The following is a 19378-nucleotide window of genomic DNA, read 5'->3' on the forward strand; positions in this document are numbered from 1 at the left end:
ATGACTGACTAAGTGGATGAAGGGAGAGCAGTGGGTGCTGTTTATTTTGCAAGGCTCTTGACATTGTCTCCTATAACACCTGTGAGACAAAATGTTGAAGTACAGACTAGTTAAGTGGACAGTGAGAGGGATTGAAAACTGGCTGAACTGCTGTGCTCAGAGGGTGGAGATCAGCAGCTCAAAATCCACCTGGAGGCCAGTTACCACTGAGGTCCCCCAGGGGTTGATACTGAGCCAGTACTGTTTAATCTCTTCATCAGTGACCTGGAGGATGGGGCCAAATGCACCCTCAGCATGTTTGCAGATGATAAAGAACTGGGAGCAGTGACACATGAGCCACAATGTGTCCTTGTGGCAAAGGTGGCCACCAACCTCCCGGTCTGCGTCATGCATCATGCATCATGCATTGCCAGCAGGTCAGGAGAGGTGATCCTGCCCCTCTGCTCAGCCCTGGTGAGACACATCTGGAGTGCTGTGCCCAGTGCTGGGCTCCCCAGCACATGAAAGACATGGACCTGCTGCACTGAGTCCTGCAAAAGGCCACAAAGGTGATTCAGGGCCATATAAGCAGAGGCTGAGAGTTGGGCTTATTCAGCCTGGAGAAGAGAAGGCTGAAGGGGACCTTATCAGTGTTTATAAATATCTGACTGGAGGGGAGAGGGGAGTAAGGAAGATGGGCCAGATCCTTCTCGGTGGTGGTGCCCAGTGACACCACCAGAGGCAACGGCCATAAACAGAAATATAAGAATTTCTGTGTGAATGAAAGAAATAACTTTTTTACTGTTCAGTGGTCAAACACTGGAGCAGGTTGCCCAGAGAGGTTGTGGAATCTCCGTCCTTGGAGATATTAGAAACCTGACTGGATGCAGCCCTGAGCAAACTCCTTTAATTGCCCCTGCTTTGACGGGGGATTGGACCAGATGGTCCCCAAAAGTGCTCAACTGTTCTGTGATTCTGTGGGGTGGGCACACCTGTGCATTTATACATCTGTGAACACACAGGTAATTTGACTGCATAAACTCTTCAGAAAGTCTGGCTTACAAAGATAACAGAAATTCTGTGAGCTCTGTTTCAGGGGGAGTTAAAAAGTTTGGCGCTCATATGCTGAGCATTGTTCTAATCAGTCTGTGTTTAGGTTTGGGTCTTCTGGGCCATACAGGTCACAGACCTTTTAGTATATAATATCTAGAAGTGTATTCAATGTATTTTGGTGCAGGTCCTTCAAAAGTAGTCGAAAATGCACATTAAGTGCAACACCTCCTATGTCAGATAAGCCAGTCAGACCAGGTTTTCCTTGCCTTACAGTGCCCCTCACAAGCTGTGATGTTCTGGCTCTGTGGCAGAATGGGCACCCATTCTGCCTAGGCTGTGTTTATTCAGTATAGAGAAACACACATCAATTTGGGACCACTCAGAACTGTCACAGAAATATTGGGAAGAACCTTCCCGCTCAATATCTATCAGGGTTACGATTAAAAAAACCTCAAACAAATTCCACATTTTGTTTCTTCCTCTGATGACCAGGCACCAGCATCTTGCTCCCATTGCTTCTTCTCTCCTCTGATGGTGTTTAAGCCATTTTGAACAGCAGCCCATGGAAGGGGATGGGTGGACAGATTGTGTATTAAAACAGGTAAGTTATTTATCGTGCAATAAATAATTCAGTACAAATTGTAAAATCTAGCTAGTCTGTTACTTTGAATGTCTTTAAATCAACTCATCTTATATTTTGGTTTTTTTCAATCAGCTGCAAAGATGATACAGAACACAGAACAAGATCAAAGGCTACGTATTATTTCACTATGTAAGTCTATAATAGAGATATAAAGGAGAACAATTTCTCTTCAGTCTATCATGTCATTGTATGTCAAGGATAGTAAATGAAGTCTCCTTCCTGATGCTGAGTAAAAGATTTAACAGGAAATCCTTGAGCTGAGGACAAGGCAGAATTGTTCTGGGGAAGTGCTCTTGCACTCCATCACCTGCCAGGGTCTGCTGTCAACCTCCAGGACAAGCTTGGATCTTGAACACAGTCTTGTTTTGGACCAGTCAGTGCAGCTGAGTCAGACAGGTTTGGATAGTCAGGGGAAATACGGATGTTACAATTGTTCTCTTGAGGAGTTACTACGACTCACTCGGTTCCTATCATCTGTAGTATGCTGGTTAGGATCTGAGTCAAGGAAACATTTGACCCTGAGCTTCGTTCACTCAAATTCAGAGTGAATTTTAGAGCTCTGTGCACTTACGCATTTTCCTGGAATATGGTGGTTTTCTGAGGTAATGTCCGTAGCCAACCCAGAGGAGTTAATAGAGAAAGGACCTGTTGACTCTTGGAGTCTTGGATTCAACTTTCTCTTTAGTGATGTTGACAATGCTGGAAAATCCCAGGTGTCCTCTAACAGGCATCATGCAGAGAATGTAGCCCTGGAAGGGGACAGGGTGAGTTAAGCCACAGCTGTTGTTTTAACTTGGACTTTCCTGGAGCTGCAGAGATTGAGACCACTTGAATGTTTCAGAGGACCAACAGTGAAGAATCAATGACAGTTCAGACAGTTGTGGAAGAGGTAAAAGTCTCTTTTTCTCTGCTCTATAGCTGAGAGTGAGCTAATATTACAGTGGTCTGGATGACCTTATGTGATGGTGGAGACTAAACCAATGAGACTGGAAGAGATGAGACCCCCAGAGCAGTCATTTCTTCATCCCCTTCTGTTTCCCTACACCTGGTACGTGCCAGAGCATAACAGACTTTGCTGGGGAAAGGAAAGATGCCCTGGGCTAGAGGAAAAGACTACCACCATGGCAGGGAGGTTCATGCAGGTCGGATTGTCCCAGCTCTGGATGTGAGCACGGTGGGGAGAGAGAGAGGCTTGGCTAGGCTAGGCAGTGCAGACCCGCAGTTTTGTTGCTGCATCTAGAGCTGTAGTATTACCAGTAGAGCTTCCCACCAGCTCCCAGTGTCACTGCTGCAGTACCAAGACCTACCTACGGGGTGGCAGTACCAGCCACCAGGCTCTCTGCAGAAACACCATCCCTGCTACCAGGATTCCCCATTTCTCAGAAAGCAGCCCTATAGATGGTCCACAGGAGTCCTGCCCTACCCAGGAACAAGGCTTTCAACTACCCCCCCAACACCACAGGGCCTTTCTATGCTGTATGAAGTGGTGTGATGAGTTCACCATCTCGCCTGTGTGCATTATCGCTGCTCCAACCAAGAGACCCGGTTAGCAACACGCAGCCAGGACCAGCCGTGGTAACAGTGGGTGTACAGTGACCTACTTTTAACACAGCTTATGTAGCCTTTCTTGCTGCTTTATGCTTGAATGGCAGAATTTGCAACAAAAGGTCAATTTATGGCAGCCTTTTATTGCAAGGTTCTTTTGCTGTAGTCCAAAGTTATAATGACAAAATGCTCCGCTGAGTACAATGAGGACTGCAAAAATCAGACCCACTTTTTATGTAAGGCTTTAAACTTTATCTGTTTTAAACAGATTTTAGTGCTAAGCTGTTTGTTTGCTTTCCTATGGAAAGAGCTTTATTACTTGCATGGTGAACAATAGAGGAACGTCTGAATATTAATAGAAAGGCTCAGAAATGGGGTGTTTCAGTGAAATCATAAAAAATATTTCTGAAGCTCAGCAAAGCACCCCCATGCGTGGAAGGAAAAGAGTCTAAACCACAGCAGCTCAGAAAAGGGAAAAATGCATGGCAAAAATGAAGTGGGAACCTGTCCCCTGCCAAGGGAAGGCACAAAATAAATCTGATGTGACCCAAACACACAGGGTCATAAACAGGCCAAGATAAATGCAGGAGGAAGGACACTGTGACAATAGTTAGCCCAGAGGGCTGAGACACATGGCTGAGTTCCTACATGTCAGCTGTGCTGCAATATCTGACTGATTCACACACTTTGCCTTCGGCAGCCGAGGGGTGAAACACATTATGTTAAGCCTCAGTGAAAGAGGGTTGGATGAATGTGCTCTCCTTGCTATTCTCAAAGGAGTGAGAGTGCGTCTATGAACAGCTCAGCTGTCATGGACACCCACCACTGCTCTGGGCACCCATGGGCTCCCATTCTGAAATGACCCCGACCCCTTTCTAACGAGGGTTGGCCTGTTGCAAATAGGAGCTGTGGAGGGTGTTGGTGTATAACCCTTTTGCCTCCAGCTCAGGGTAAGCATATGATGGAGCAGAAGATTATGTGCTATGTGGAGCCTTCTTAGGCTTTAGTGACTCCACTGCATGTCTGAACCTTTAGCAGGGCCATGCCATGGGCAAATGTTTTGCTTGGGGAGATGCCCTAATGTGGTACAGAGCCTTGTTGAGCTGACAGGGTGGCTGGTCATAAATCCTGGGTGAGGGCAGCTTGTATCCCGCTCTCCTAGCAGGATGCCAAGGACTGTACCCCCAGTACGAGCAGAGCCTTGTTTTCCTCTCTACTCAGCTTTCTTCCAGATAGCAAAAGCAGCCTTGCCAATGTTCCTCTATGGCTTCTACTGTTGCCAGTAATCTGGGTAATCTCTTATCTTGACTTATTTTGCTGTTTATAGCCATGACAGCCGAACCCTAGACAATGTGTAATGTGTGAGTTATGTTAGACGTCGTCGAGCCAACACTGATCTGGAGCCAGGGCACTGCGAGCTGTGTGCTAGAGCTCAGAGCACCAGGGGTGGAAATCAGCAGTGGCAAGTGATTTGGGAAATTGCTGTGTCCCGGCTTCAGTTTACTCACTCAGTGAACAGTCTGCTCTTTGGGACTGATGGAAGGTTTTACCTAAAGGCAGTTGAGTGTTTCTGGTTATGAGACACTCAGCCACAACTTCAAGCAAAAGGTTTGTTAGTCATCTTTCCTTCTATCTCATGTATCATTACAGTAATAAACCTCTCATGGCTGCTGTCCAGGATGCTGGGAAGTTGGGCTCTCTCAGTTTGAGCCTTCTCTATCTGTGTGTTCCCAGTGCTTTGTCTCGGTTTGTCCTGGTTTGGACTCTGGCTGAAGTCAATCTCCTACAGCAGTTGGAAAAGATACAACCAAATCATATCTTTCTTAGCTGGATTGACTCCTGAGTTTTGGCAGGCCCAAGGAACTCTTCAGTCAGAATTGAAACTGCTAATATAATCAGTTACTCCACGCAGAGCATCATCTTTTGCATGCAAACATATAGGTACAGTCCTTTTCCAAGTCTTAATTACTGGGTGGATCTAAAGATAAAGGCGATTAAAAAAAATTCATCAGTCATGAACTGACATCATTGTTTGCATCAAAGAAGCAGATCCACACTTCTGTAACATCATGAAATCTTAACACAGGCCATCACTGTAGAACTGGTGATGCTGATGGTCTTTTTTACAATAAATTCTTTTAAAGGCCTGATCTTAAGTTGAGCTGAACATCTCATGAGTTCTTTTCTTGGAAGAGCTCAGTACATTTCTCAATCAGCTGGTTGAAAGAATGATGAACTGTGAAGACAAGTGCCTGGATGTATGAGTTTTCTCAGATACAGTCATAACCACATCCTGAGCTAAGGAGCCATTTGCAGTCATCTTATCAAACAGCCCTTGCTGTTATCAGCCTATCAGTGACAGCAAGGCACAAGCGTTGAAGTAGAGAGACAGATAAAGGAAAAGGAAAATTCTCTGAGCAGCCAGCTGGGAAAACAAGTAATGAGGCCCCCTGCTTGGGTGTCTTTTCCATGTAGGAGGGTCCCCGCATTACAATGTCCTACAATAACCAAACAGTTTTCATCGGGAACTGTTTTGAAGGAATTTGTGCTTTATTCCTGGTTGCAATGCTGTCGGGAGAACACTTTGACCCGAGTGGTTGTTGCATGCCTGCTGATTGTTAATCTGTATATTTTTGGGTCCAGTCACAGAAAGCTACCTCCAACGAGAATATAAAGGGTGGGCATGATTCTCACCCCAGAGGCAGTTGCTCCCCTTGGGAACACACCTTAACAACAGTATCAAGTTTGCAGGATCAAGGCCATAAGAGTAACAGCATGAGAACAATGCAAGAACAACTGACAACAGAGGAAAACAGCTGTCCCAGAAGAGCTGGAAAACACTCTTATGGCAGCTTAGGAGAAAAGGTACAAATGTGCAAGTGAAAGGCAGGCTACAGAATGGCAGCCAGATGGCCCTCAGCATGACAAGGGCTAAGGCACCTACGGCACTGCCACAACGAGGAGACTGGCACCCCAGAGTGGGGCCCACAGCATAGAGGTGCTGAGAGGACATTGCTCAGACAGACTGAAATGTGAAAAAGGAGTCAACCCTGGAAATGCCACCTTTCTCTCTGACTTAGGTATTCATTTGAAAGCCCAGATTAGGCGTCAGCTTGTACCTTGAGACATCTACCAGTGCAGAACACTGATGAACCACAGTTCGCCTTATAGTCCTCCATACAGCCAAACCAGGACCTGGCTGGGGCGGGTCATGACTTCAAAGCCATACATCCATGTCTTCTTCCTGCGAAAGCCAGAGAGTAGAAGAGAGGGGAAGGTTACTGCACACCTTGGTGTCCCCTGGGCACACAGTCAGGACGTGGCAAGGGCAATCATCCAGTCCAGGGATTTGCAGAGAACTCTCACACATAACCATAATCCTGCCCTTGGGGACAGATTGCCAGTTAGCATTTCTTTTCTTCCTGACTATATCTGGAATGGGTAACTCCCTCTTTTTGTATAAAAATCTGCTAGTTCAAGCACTTGCCCAGAAACAGCAAGACCTAAGTTTCACGCCCTCAGCCTGAGAGATTTCAAAGCTACTGCTTCCCTTTCTACATGAGTATCTTCACAGGTTTGCTGGAGGTCAGTGAGAGAAGGAAATGTTCTCTATACTTCCCTAATTGTAGCTGGTCTGTTGTGCAAAAAGGAGTGGATCTGCAAGAGAAGGCAAGCAAAAGAGACCCTGCCTCTGTAGCATGTTGTTTGGGGTCTTCCGGGGGGGGGAATGAGGAGTGCTGGCTGATCCTTGCACCAGGGAACTTTTCCGATCCCACTTCATGGTAGTAAATATATAAATAACACGAGGAGTGAGGAACAGAAGTTGGGGCTTGCTCTTCCTGGTGGGAATGCCAGAGGCTCCTTACCAGTGAGAGCCCTCTTTGGTCTTTCTTCGTGCAGGGTTCGGCTTCAACAGAAAGGGTAGGGAGGAGTCCACCCTGCCATCACCCTGTAGGTGGGGTGCTCCCAAGGTTGGCAGCTGTGGACTTTCTGTTCTAGTCTTCTCTCTTGAGTTGTAAACTTTTCTAAACAAAGGTCAGGTTTTTGTGATGTGTCTGCACACTGGCTAGAATAACATTGCCAAGCACCTTGCTATTATCTTGCTACTGTCATTAATTACCTAATTAAAGCTGATCATGATATGTTAATGATAAACCTTAGCCTGATTTCTGAGGAGAACAGAAAATTGGCTTAGTTTTCCTAGCTCTAGTCTCATTAAAGCCTCATGTCATTCTCATTATAATGTGATTTTCATTACTTAATCCATTATTTACCACAGGGAGAATCTGAAATGCACAGACTATATTTACAATGTGAAAATGCTACTTGGGTACTAGTCTTGGAACCAATGGTTTTGTACAAGGAATTGCTTTACAAATCTGTCTTGTGGCTACTTTTAAAAATAATGCTATTTAAAATAGGCACTTAAGGGATGAGTAACAAGTCTTGGCTTTGCAAATGCAGACATTAGATCACAGTGACCCTCTGCCTCTTGGGAACAACTTCCCTCTCACTTCCAAGCCATCAGATAATGTGTGCTGAGTAAACTGAACTCAGGTCAGAGAGCTGTTCACATACATTGCTAATTGGTGAACTCCTCATTTAGTGTTTTAAGGGATCTGGCACCATGTTTCAGCTTTACTCTCCAGCGGACTCCTTGATCCAGTGGAGCTTCCTTTTTATAATTTTTCATTTCAAATAACAATGTTTTCTCCCCAGAGGTTTTAATATGTGTGAATCCAAAGTGGTTTTTTTTTGGTTTAATTCAGAACATTGTACCTTGACAAGTACTGTGGTTTCCCATCTCTGTCAATGGGTTCAGCAAGTGACTCAGAGTGACACATAAATGAACAGTCAGCACCACTCCCTGCAGTGTCTGGCCATTCAGAGAACCCTCACCACCCATACATCTTTGTGGTTTGAGAAGTCTGACAAGATTGCCATCAAAAGTGGAAAATTTGGGAAAGCCCAATTCTGTTTTGACATCAGCCACTGGTTTAAAATGCCAAAGCACAGAGAAAGCAAAACCACAAAGATACAGGAACTGCAACACAACTGTTGTCAAGGTAAATCAAACAGCCCGGGGTTTGTAAGCTCAGTTTTTTCTTACAGTCTATCAATGTATATTCATGAGGAAGCTGGATGGGAAATGGCACAAGAGCTCCCTTCCTTGTGTGTACTCAGTGGATGGTCCACAAGTGGATGGTCGACTCTTGCTCTCAGGAGGAGCCAAGTCTATCATGCCCAAGAGAGGTGGAAGGTGCAAGAAGAATGTCAAGCTCTCTGTCCAGTGGGTCCTCAAGGGACAGATAAGCAGGCTCCAAGTCTTTCAACATTGTTATTGCACATGCTGCTTCACAGCCAATGTACTCTCCAGATGCTACTTGGCATCTGTGGTTAAACCCATGGATGTTTGATATGCTCAGTACTGATCAGGAAGAGTTAAACAGTCTCATTTCTCCAAAGAAAAGAAAAAGTCCCTTGTCTTCAAGGCATCACAAATTTTCAAGTCCCTCTATACTTGAATATCCACCTGAAAGTCTTTTTGGTTTGGATGCTTAATGTCCCTGAACTTCACAGCTATAAACAGTGTTATGCTGTGGCTGTTCAGTGTTTGGGAAGGAGCAGATGCCTGGTGTTGAAATATGCATTTGAGGCATCCTCTGAAATACAGTGGAAAGGCAGTCAGCTGTTGTCCTTAAATAAAGGGAACAGGAGAGAGCAGACTAAATCATACTTCAAATCCAGCCATTCATGATGCCTTCTTTTTACTCAAAATGCAGCATGCCTTGAGATTTTTCCCATCTGCTCTTTCCTTTAGGAAAAGTCTGCTTTGTTTTACCTCCCTTGCAAAAATTAACATCATAATGAGGAAAGCACTTTGCTGTTCTGGTTTGCAGTACCTAGGAGACAAAACAACCCACAAGTCCACGTCCTTGATCGAATTGGCAGTGTCTTGGCACCCATGTATTTATAACCTCTAAAAGGTATCCACACCAAGTGATATGTGGGCTGGGGGACCAGCAGTGCCAGAAAGTCACCTCTGTGTGCTGAATGGTCACCTTTGCAGAGGGAGTTGGTACTGTAAGCTTTTTTGTGTGGGAACATTAATAACTGCACATTGTTATATCTCGAGCCATTGTCTGTACTTGCATTTGGTATCCTAAAGATGCTGCCCCTCTGGAGGAAGGACAGATGACTTCTCTCCATCCATGGAAATGCCACCAGGAACAGTCCTAGGCTATGTGCTAAGTGCTTGAATGTCCCCATCTGGCCCACAGGTCTGCCAAAGGTTTTATAGAGGCTGTAGCCTAGAGGTGTTTGGGACAGGACCCATAGCATGGTGTAGACTGGCAAGTTGTTATTGCACCTGCTTGGCTGAGGATGACATGAAATGAAGCATGGTAGCTAAGAGAAAGAGGAAAGCAAATGCTGATATGAAAATAATCCTTACCCATTTCATTCCTCACACAAGGTACAACTGCAAGGTAATTTCTGTTAGAAAACAAACCACCTGAGGAGGCTGAAAATATAAGTTCAAGCACAGGGATAAATGGGGAAAAACAGGATGGCACAGTCATGGTCAGACATAGGCCAGAATACAGAGGTGGCTCTTGAGCTGCCCCCCCAGAAGGTCACAGTGGTCAGCAAATTTCTCAGGAACAACAGGACAGGAAAACAACCGTTTTCAAGACAGATTTGAATCTCAATCTCAGCAGAGATCATGAAGACATCACTTCATGCTTAAATGAACCAGAGAGAACTTACTGAGGTATTTGTATATGATCATATCAAATGTCCTGGGCAGTACCAGATTAAACCCACTGCCAGCAGGACGAGGAAATCCATCAGTAGAAAAGTGTTGAAATGCTCCACACTAGCCTCTGGAAAGAAACTGGTACTGGGTGCAGTAAAAGGCAACCAAATGTTAGTCCACACAGAACTTGAGGGTTTTTTTTGTAGGGCCCAATCTGGTACTGCTTTGATATAAAAAAAGAAAAAGAAATGCTGTTTGATTTCCTGATTAAAATTGAGCTCCATTTGTTTTGAATGAGAAGTTTCTCTGTACAACAGTGACTCATAAGCTGTAAGTCAAAAAAGAAAAGAAGAATTAATCACCAGGAAAGGGAAATACAAAAACAAAACAAACAAAAAAACCCCTGAAGTGCTTCAGCTCTATGGAGCTGAGAGAATGAGTGTGTATCCTGTGATGCACTTGACTGTATGCAAGTGGCTTTCCTTCTGCATTTTCGTCTCAGTAAAATTAGAGGTTGGAGCTTGGGGAATATAGGTTCAGCTTTTGATTCTGCAAAGCTTCCTGTGAGGCATGGGATGAATTCTCAAATCTCTCTGTGTCTCACCTGTAAAACCGTAATAACATTCTTTGTCTATTTAAATTACTGCTTCTTCCTATGAGTTTCTACCAGGCCTAAAGTAACAGGGCTCTAATGCATAATTAGAATCTCTAGCTGTCACTGTGCTATGAATAATAATGTTTATTAATCATAATAAACATGTCAGTGCTGTCAGAGCATGTGCATGGAGCAAGTAGAGCAGTGTCTGACAATCACATCCTGCCACGTAAGGCTTGGGGTGGAAAATGAGACTCATTCTGCAGGTAATGTAAAACCCAGGGATGGCCAAAGTCTTCCTGCAGGCAATGTTGGCAAAAAAGAAAAAAGGTCACATTTGTTCTAAAAAATAATGCAGCAACATAGCTGTGTCCCTCTCTAACACGTCAAGATAGCTCCTCATATTTCCAGACTGCAGTAGTGAGGATCTGAGTAGTGTGTGTCCAATCCAAAATATATATAATAACAGTAATAAACCCTAAATTATATACTGAAATTACCCAAATTTATTCATGAAATCTTCCCTCTAGCTGCTCTCCTCCTCTTCTTCCTTTATCCAAGTCACTGTTTCTGTTAAGAGCTGAAGAAGGGCAGAATTCAGGCCATTTCTATCCAATGATCTCAGTTACCGGTCCCTCCACCTGTGTGCCAGCAAGGTCCTATTTCTGACTCACTGTACTGAGAGAAAGGTGAGATGGCAGACCACCTAGGAAAACCTCATATTTTGCATGCTTAAAAAGCTGATCTTATGGTAAGGCACAACTCAGTGTGGGCCAGGGTTCTCCAAATTGAACCTTGTTTGCCAGAGTGGTGTAAAAAACAGAGATCATCCCAAACCCAGCTAGGCTAGGATCCACCCTTGCCCATGTGAAACAATTGCTGCTGCTGACAGCAGGGAGGTGACCTTAGATTTTGGACTATTTATACTAAAACAAGACAGATAAAGCCTTTGAAGCTCCTGGAGTTACTTGAGACTCCAGCTGGCGTAAAGGAGGTCAGAACCTGCTTCTAGGTCCTTCGGTTGAATCTCATTGCTTGATCTATGCTGGAGATACTTGCTGCAGAGTTAGTCATCCTTGTGTCCTGAAGAGACCTCACAGCACTTTCTATTAATCAGAAGTACCTGCTGGGAGGAATTGTCTGGTGAACTACAGGACTGGATTTGAGAACAAAAAAAAAAATAATGCAATTCTGTACATTGAGAAAGAACCTAAACAACACAAACTCTGTAAAAAATAAATGGTGTGCTGTGTAATGGGGAAACAGTCTTCCTCCTGACAGCCTAATTACAAGTGGGCTGATTTATTCTGCTCTGGAGCACGCCTGATCCCTTGCTCTGGTGCAATCCATCCTGGCCCCTCCTGCCAGCCTCACTGTTTGGGAGCCAGACAGGCCACAGCCACCCTGCATCCACCAACATCAATATTTGACTTTCAGTGACAGCATCTCCTTGACTCTGCATCCCAATCCAGGAACCACTAAATCAACCTGAAGAAAGTGCATCAATGCCCATTTTTTTATTAAATCCAAATATCAAGTGTTAGGTATTTTAAAATGGTGAAAGGTCCTGGGCACTCAAAACCCATTGAAAAACTGCAGGATCTGAAGACACAGCTCTCTTTTTTCTTTCACAAATTTGAGCTTCAGAGGTGCCCTGGTATGTGAATTCAGTCAACACCTCTCGTGCGAGTGCATTTATAATTTTCTCATTGTGGCACTGCCAATACCTTCGTGCTTTTCAATCACTTCATGTTCGTTTTGAAACAAAACAAACATTATTCGCAAAGTGTGTCTGCTCAAAGCAATTCTCTGAACTGTTCACGTTGTGTGCATCACCCATACCAGGAAAATATGTATGTCTCCATGTAAAAACCAATTGTGCACCCTGCCTTCAGAAACCTCCCATGCTCAGCCTGTGGTCCAGCTCCTCCATTGCATCAGAGAACAGTGATGATGCATTCACTGCTGTGTTCCCACTGCTGCTGACAGACAGAAACAGCCACAATGAAAAAAACCAGCACATTTACTTAACCCATGTCCTTGCAGTGAACAGTCCCTGGAATTTGCAGCAGGGTTCGTGTTGTGCCAGGCTCTCGGTACACCTTGCTAATTTCCCATCACCAGCATTTCTGCAAGGCCGGAAATACTATTTGGTGGAGGCAGGAGAACAAGGAGGAAAACAAAGCCTTGCCCCAAGCCACCATTTCAAATCAGTGGTGGAGACTAACAGATGCCAGCAGATTCCCAACCCCTTGTTTCAGCCACGAGGCAAATCCTATTTTTGCAGTGACTTCAGTAGCTAAGACCAATTGACTGTGGCACCCAATTCATTTTTACAAGCTTTGTGGCACTATGGTCTGCCAGGAACCCAGAGTGAACAATAATTTTCATTTGAACCATTTTTCAGCTGTGGGTGTTAAAGACATAGGTGGATTGAAGAACCCCACATGGAGCATCTGTCATTTTCCCACCTTTTTCATTGTCTTTGATGTGGGAGCTGCACCACTGTGTTCTCCATGTCAGTACATCATCTAATATATTGCTTAAAGAACTGCTGACCTGTCTATACTAAAGAGTGAAAATATGTCAGCTTATGTTTTATTTAGACTGAGAGCACAAATCCTTACCCTACTCTGCCTCTGGGAGAAGCAGCCATGCCCAGGAACAATGCCGTGGTTCCAGCCAAACCACATCTGATCCTGAGATGTCATCCCTGACATACAGGTTTGGAGATGCTATTTCTGAAATGCAAATGTCGAAACGATGGCATTTGTTCAAAAATCAGCCCTCTGCTTTTGTTAAATGTATGAAATACCTGTGTGTTTAGAAGCAGACCAGGTGCCTCACAGCTGGCTTTAAAACAGGAAATCTGAGGTAGGGAGGAAACAATTTGGAAAAAGCCGAAGAGGGCTGAGAGGTGGAGAAACCCCTTTGCCAGTGGTTGGGTGTCAATATGGTATCACCATGAGACTAGTTCTCTGCCTAAAACAACCTTATTTGAGGATTATCTCTGGAACAACATCATCTGTTCTTGATCCTTTCCAACCTTGCTTAGCTGCCATTTGGCTCCTGCTCTCTATGCACTAAGGACATCCAAGAGCCACACAGATGGAGTGGGAGCATTAACACTGGCACTTCCTTATAGACTGTGTCACAGCACACGTAAGCAGCCTTACAGCAACATGGGCCCTTTTCCTTTCTTCACCACATCATGTACCAAGAAAACACCAGACATCCCTGACAGCCGCCTAAATATTAGAGGGAGGGAGGGTCTGTTCCTAAAGCTCTTCCAAATCCCAGTTTTCCACCCAAATGAATAACAAGCATGAAGCAGTGGGTTAGCTCCCCTTCTCTTGGAAGCATCACCCACTTGGCCAGCAGAATGGAAGGACCCAATAAGATCTGTTTTGAATAATCTGTATGACAATATTGAGCATTTCTTTTTATTTTTAAGTTTGCTGCTGGATTAAATTGCTTCTGGGATGCTTCTGTAGCTGTTGGCTCTGGCTAAATAGCAGGAGGACTTCCAATAGCAGGAGTCATATGACCATGCTCTTGTGCACTTGTGAATGGAAAATCATGTGTCTTCATAAATCACAGGAATATAAAGACCATATGCAATGTTCAGAGGTCCCACATATCCACTTGAGAGCGGGCCAACGCTAGCCAAGAAATCTGAAAGCAGAATTATCTGTACTATGTGTTTTACTTTGCTTTAATACTGAACGTAAGTGGAGAGGAGAAAAAAGACAAATAAAAGAGAATGTCAAGAATAATGAAAAAAGCGTGTATTCCAGGCTCAGAGAAATTATTTTGACACCAGCTTTCACATTTTTTTATTATCACCCCTTTGGGCAAAGTCATTCAAAAGAACAAACAGAAAATCATACCACAGACTACGATACAGAACCTGCCTCTCTCAGCAGACTGGATGTGACAGCATAAATAAGACCCCAGGTTCCAAGCATGGTGGAAAATAAAAAGGTTGTTTTAAAATATTGCTGTTTTAGTAAGTGGGGAAATGTGTGAACTTGATGTTACTAAGAAAGTGATTGCCTTACCCTAACCTTACCCTTATTTTTCCCCAGTGTTAATACATGCATATTGAACCACTACATCCTGAATGCGACAAGCACCTGCCAGGATCTGCTCCAGGACTCACCAGAGCTGCCCCTAATGAGACTTGATTTGCTCTTGAGTGTTTCTGTTCCCTGTGGACGCTGGAGAGCCCCCCCACAGATGGTGCAGAGGATGCTCTTGTGTCTGGAGCCACGTGTGCTACGTTTCATCTTCACAAGGAGTACCTATCTGCCAGAGTACAGTTGGCAAAGGTTAGCTGGACTTCTGTAGCAGCTCTCTGCAGACAACACATAATTTGCCTTCCTTGCTCTTTTCCATTGCTCTTCCCATGCTGCCTTCCCAGGTCTCTCTTGAGTGAGAATGCTCTGCAAGTCCTTCTACTCCTGTCAGGTGCCTCCTTTTCCCTATCAGCCTCTGCTTAACAAGGTCCTACTTTGAGCAGACAAATCCCCATTTTCTTCTACTTCTCTGTGTTTTGTTCACCCTTTGTGTTTTACAGGGATTATATTTTTTTTAGCCTTCCTACATATATCACTGTCATGCAAGTTGTTTTACTCACCTTTGAGTTGTAGCATATGAACACACATACAGTTAAGACTTGTGGACCATAGAATTAGCATTCCTCTGCCCAATGGAGCTCCTTCTTTTCCCCTGGGATTTGCTTTCCAACTACTTCTGGAGCTATGACCCTGGCCTATACAAACTAAGGTTGCTCCCATGTACGTTTACAGAGGGAAGAAAATTTAAGGGACGTAATAAGAGAATCATACAATGGTTTGGGTTGGAAGGGACCTTAAAGATCATCCAGTTCTAAGCCCTCCTGCCATGGGCAAGGACACCCTCCACTAGACCAGGTTGCTCAGGATCCCATCCAACATGGCCTTGAACACTTCCAGAGGTGGGACGTCCCCAACTCTGGGCAATCTGTTCCAGTTCCTAACCACCCTCACGGTAAAGAAGTTTTTCCTGATATCCAATCTAAATCTCCCCTCCTGCAGATTGAAGTCATTTTCCCTTGTCCTATCACTACCTGCTCTTGTAAAAAGTCCCTCTTCAGCTTTCTTGTAGGCTCCCTTTAGGTACTGAAAGGTGATCTAAGGTCTCTCCAGAGCCTTCTCTTCTCCAGGATGAACAGCCCCAACTCTCCTAGCCTTTCTTCATAGGAGACTTGCTCCAGCCCCCAGTCATCTTTGTGACCCTCCTCTGAATTTGCTCCAACAGGTCCATGTCTTTCCTGTGTTGGGAGACCCAGAGCTGGACACAGTACTACAGGTGGGATCTCATGAGGCCATCACCTCATGAGGTCCATCACCTATTAAATTTGAGAAAAATATGTCCCAGGGGCTGTTGTGCTGGGTTGTGTATTGGAAGACCTGTTTCCACATCCTGTTCAGATTTTCCTCATGACCTTTAGTGAGCTATTTAGGACTGGATCCTGCAGGCTCTTCAAACCCTGGAAGCCTGGGGCATAGGATGTGTCTATCTTGCAGAAAGACTAGCTGGATGTGCAGCCTGGGATTCAGCAGGGATTGGTTTACCTTGCTGCAAATCAGTAAGGGAAGTGCTGAGCTATGGTTTATGATTACTTTAAACCAGAGATTTCTGTTGTATCTCTACAATACTGCTGCCACTTTTTAACTGTAGCGAAGACATGCACATAGTGTTGCTGCAGATCTGCCAAGGGATGTGTGCTCTGAAAACTGGGAGACAATGAGGGCATCCAAAGAAATTACCACCAAGCAAGCAGGGAAAAAAATTCTTCATGTTTGTAAATAAGATATTGCTAAACCACAAAGCAAGTCAGCATTTGTTTGGCATGAAGGGTACCAGAAAGCAGGCTCAAACACTGGAACATGAACACTGTGAAGTCATTGGAGTGGTCTTGGCCATGATTATGGCCCAGAGTAAGCAGCACTCTCCTAAGCAAAGGTTCAGGAGTTAACCTGGACCAGGTTAGGAAGTTTGAAAACTTGTTTTGGAAGTGAAGCTAAAAGTAGGGAAATGGCCAGACAATGCCAGCTGGCCCCAGGACCCAAGGGTGGGCACTGGCACCATTTCATTAGCACAGGTGTATCCAGGGGAGTCACCAACAGGCCCAAGAGACATCAGCGATCTGGGACTTGCCACTCCTATTCATCAGCAACTTGGCCCCGTTCTGGGCCACAATTTTTTTATGCCCTAGAGCATCTGGCACCTCCACAGAGCCAACAGGTCTCTACTCCAACGAGTCTCTGTTAAGGTGTAAAGGAGATGTAGCTGGGCCAAGGATGGAGGATGAGACACAGAAGGATATCACAAACCTTTGAATTCTCAGTCTAAGTGAAGGTATATTTCAGGTGAAAAAAAAGTGATGGTGCACATGCTGTGGACAAAGGCATATAAACACAGCCCAGTGAACACAACAAGGAAGAATATTAAAGAATCTCAGTGAAGTCTTTCTGTCAAGTCCAACTGTCATGGTTTGAGATAGCCCAAATTCCAATTCCCTAGCTCCATCCCCCCTCCCACATCTCAACCCAATGTGAGATGGGTTTTTTCCAGACAAAACACAACCAGACTCAGAATGGGGAAAGGGAATATATTACAATGACTGTACAAATAAATACTACAATACATTATACACACGACTACAACTATCTCTACCATGACATAAGTATTTACAATGGATCAGATCTCTTCTCCCCTCCAAATAAAAGTCCAGGAGGGAAAGAAGGACAGATCCCTTCCAGTCTCTCAGGGCAGCAGCTTCTTCAGAGTAGCAGTCACTAAGCAGCAGCATCTTCTAAGGCAGCAGGCTCTCTCTCTCTGTTGTTTCTTGTAGCAGCTGATAGCTGGATCTCTGCCAGCACACACGAGGGGGGTATCCCCCTCGGCCACTCGTCTCTCCAAACGAGTGGTCTTCCGTGGGCTTCGTCACCCCAGACAAGGTCGTTTCACCACGGTCATATCACGAAGCACAGGGGGTCTTCGTGACGGTCTGGTATCTTCAGGAGATTCAAGCTCCTTGCAGGGCCTCTGTGCCCTGTCTCAGGCTGCGAGCTTCTTTGTAGCTTGCAGCAAGGGAGGGCCTCAAGGCCAACCTCCCACACCGTCCTGGCTGAGCTCTCAGGACGTCCGAGCTTCTCAGCTCCTCTCTGCAGTGCATGTTGCACTTCAAGGCTCTTTCAAGTAAGAGTCTATCAACTTCCTCCTTCCAGGAGGTCTCAAAGGAGTTTTGGGGGGTCTGGTATCAGTTCTTACCCCCAAGAACTCTGTAGAACTCAGCTGCTGACTCTCCTTCCCTCAGGTCTCCCTCCAGGAGTCCCTTCTCTGGTGCTGCATGTCTTTGTTGCTTCTTCAGTTCAGTGCCAGCTGCTGCTTTCTCCGGCCACTGCCACGGCCACTGCCCACGATGGAGAAAACATCTCCCAGCATAACTATAGGCACCTAGCCCAGCATTATGCTGTTCCAGGTCCCCACAGGCTCCAGCTGGGGCTGGGGGCCAAAGCCCCCCTGTGGGGCTCAGAGCCCCTTCCTCGTGGCTCACAACATGGCCACCTTCTTCTAACCTCAAACTACAACTCTTCTCTTCCGGTCTGGTTGTGATATGTTTACATTTTTGCAGGAGCGCTCATTGGACAGAATTTCAAAACTTCCAGGGGTTTCCACCCCTTGGGGTCTACCACTTTTCTTATCCTCTGGGGAAAACAAGGTCCAAACCACTACACCAACGTAGTTTCAAAGTGACTGTGCCCTGCACAAATAGACTGAAAAAGTATAAGGATAAGAGGGTTTTTAATTCACCTCATTACATGAGCTGTGAAAAGACCAACCAGGTCAAGCTTTGCATATGAGTGGAAGAAAACCTCTGTGGAAACTGACAATGTTTAGACATGCACTTGGTGTCTACAGAGAAAATTCTGGTCTGTCCCTCAAGTCATACCTCATGGTGCCCTAAAGAATTGTGATTCCAGATTTTCTCCCCACCATTTACCTCATTCCTTATGCCTCCATTTTATCACTATGTTACAGTCCCTCACCCAGAAGGTAACTAAAAACAACAACATACACTTGAATTCTCATTGCCAAAGCCTAATATTTTGACTTGGATTAAAATGCCCTTATGAATGTCCTCATAAATAGAGTTAATTTTTGCCTTATTTTCTAGTGGAAATGTCACTGAGGTGTGTCTCTTAGGCACATCTCTGGGTACAAGGGATCTATGTAAAAATCTGTGTAATAGAGGAGTTCTGAACGTACAGCACTGCTTGAGCATGGCCCGGAATCTTCAGAATGAGGCCTCTGGTCGCACGTTGATGATGGCCCAGGGAAAACTGAATGGACTTTGAAAACTTTGCCAAGGCTTACAGTAAAGAGTCAATAAAAAGGAATATGCTGTGCTTTCACCAACTTTGGGCTGTATTAGGTGCAAGTGGATGGCTTTGCTTGGTTAAGTCAACATGGTTGTCCTTGTAACACTGGCCTGACTCAATGGAACGGAAGAGTTAACCGGTGCACAACAGAGCCAAGCTTTTGTGACCAGCAGCAAAATGACACTTAGACCTGAAGGGGGACAGGGAAATAGAAAAAAATACACATTTGAGGATAAAAAAGTCATGATAAACTCACATGGCTGCGTACTCAGCTTGAGTCCTGTTTGGGGTTTGAGACTGTTAACTTGAGTCTTGATTTCTCTGTGTGGAGACATAATCCAGAAGAGAAATTCTGAAGCGCATTCCCACGAGGA

The 19378-nt window shown here is 44.9% G+C and overlaps 1 long non-coding RNA gene across 4 annotated transcripts in view; it reads left to right on the forward strand.

Moving 5' to 3' along the window:
- The first annotated feature begins 465 nt into the window (after nucleotides 1-465).
- The window catches only part of LOC116795224, a 29384-nt gene continuing 10471 nt past the window's right edge, over nucleotides 466-19378 (forward strand). For 2 of the 4 annotated variants that reach the window (XR_004360005.1, XR_004359995.1), the window contains exons 1-5: nucleotides 466-1001; nucleotides 1525-1633; nucleotides 5972-6085; nucleotides 7990-8286; nucleotides 14661-14903. This is a non-coding gene — a long non-coding RNA (uncharacterized LOC116795224). Of the gene's footprint in view, nucleotides 1002-1524; nucleotides 1634-1747; nucleotides 1805-5971; nucleotides 6086-7989; nucleotides 8287-14660; nucleotides 14904-19378 lie in introns of all 4 variants that reach the window. The other 2 variants (XR_004360000.1, XR_004360007.1) reach the window with 2 other exon arrangements.

Source organism: Chiroxiphia lanceolata, chromosome 1, assembly GCF_009829145.1.
Source record: "Chiroxiphia lanceolata isolate bChiLan1 chromosome 1, bChiLan1.pri, whole genome shotgun sequence".
In the NCBI taxonomy this organism is placed as follows: domain Eukaryota; kingdom Metazoa; phylum Chordata; class Aves; order Passeriformes; family Pipridae; genus Chiroxiphia; species Chiroxiphia lanceolata.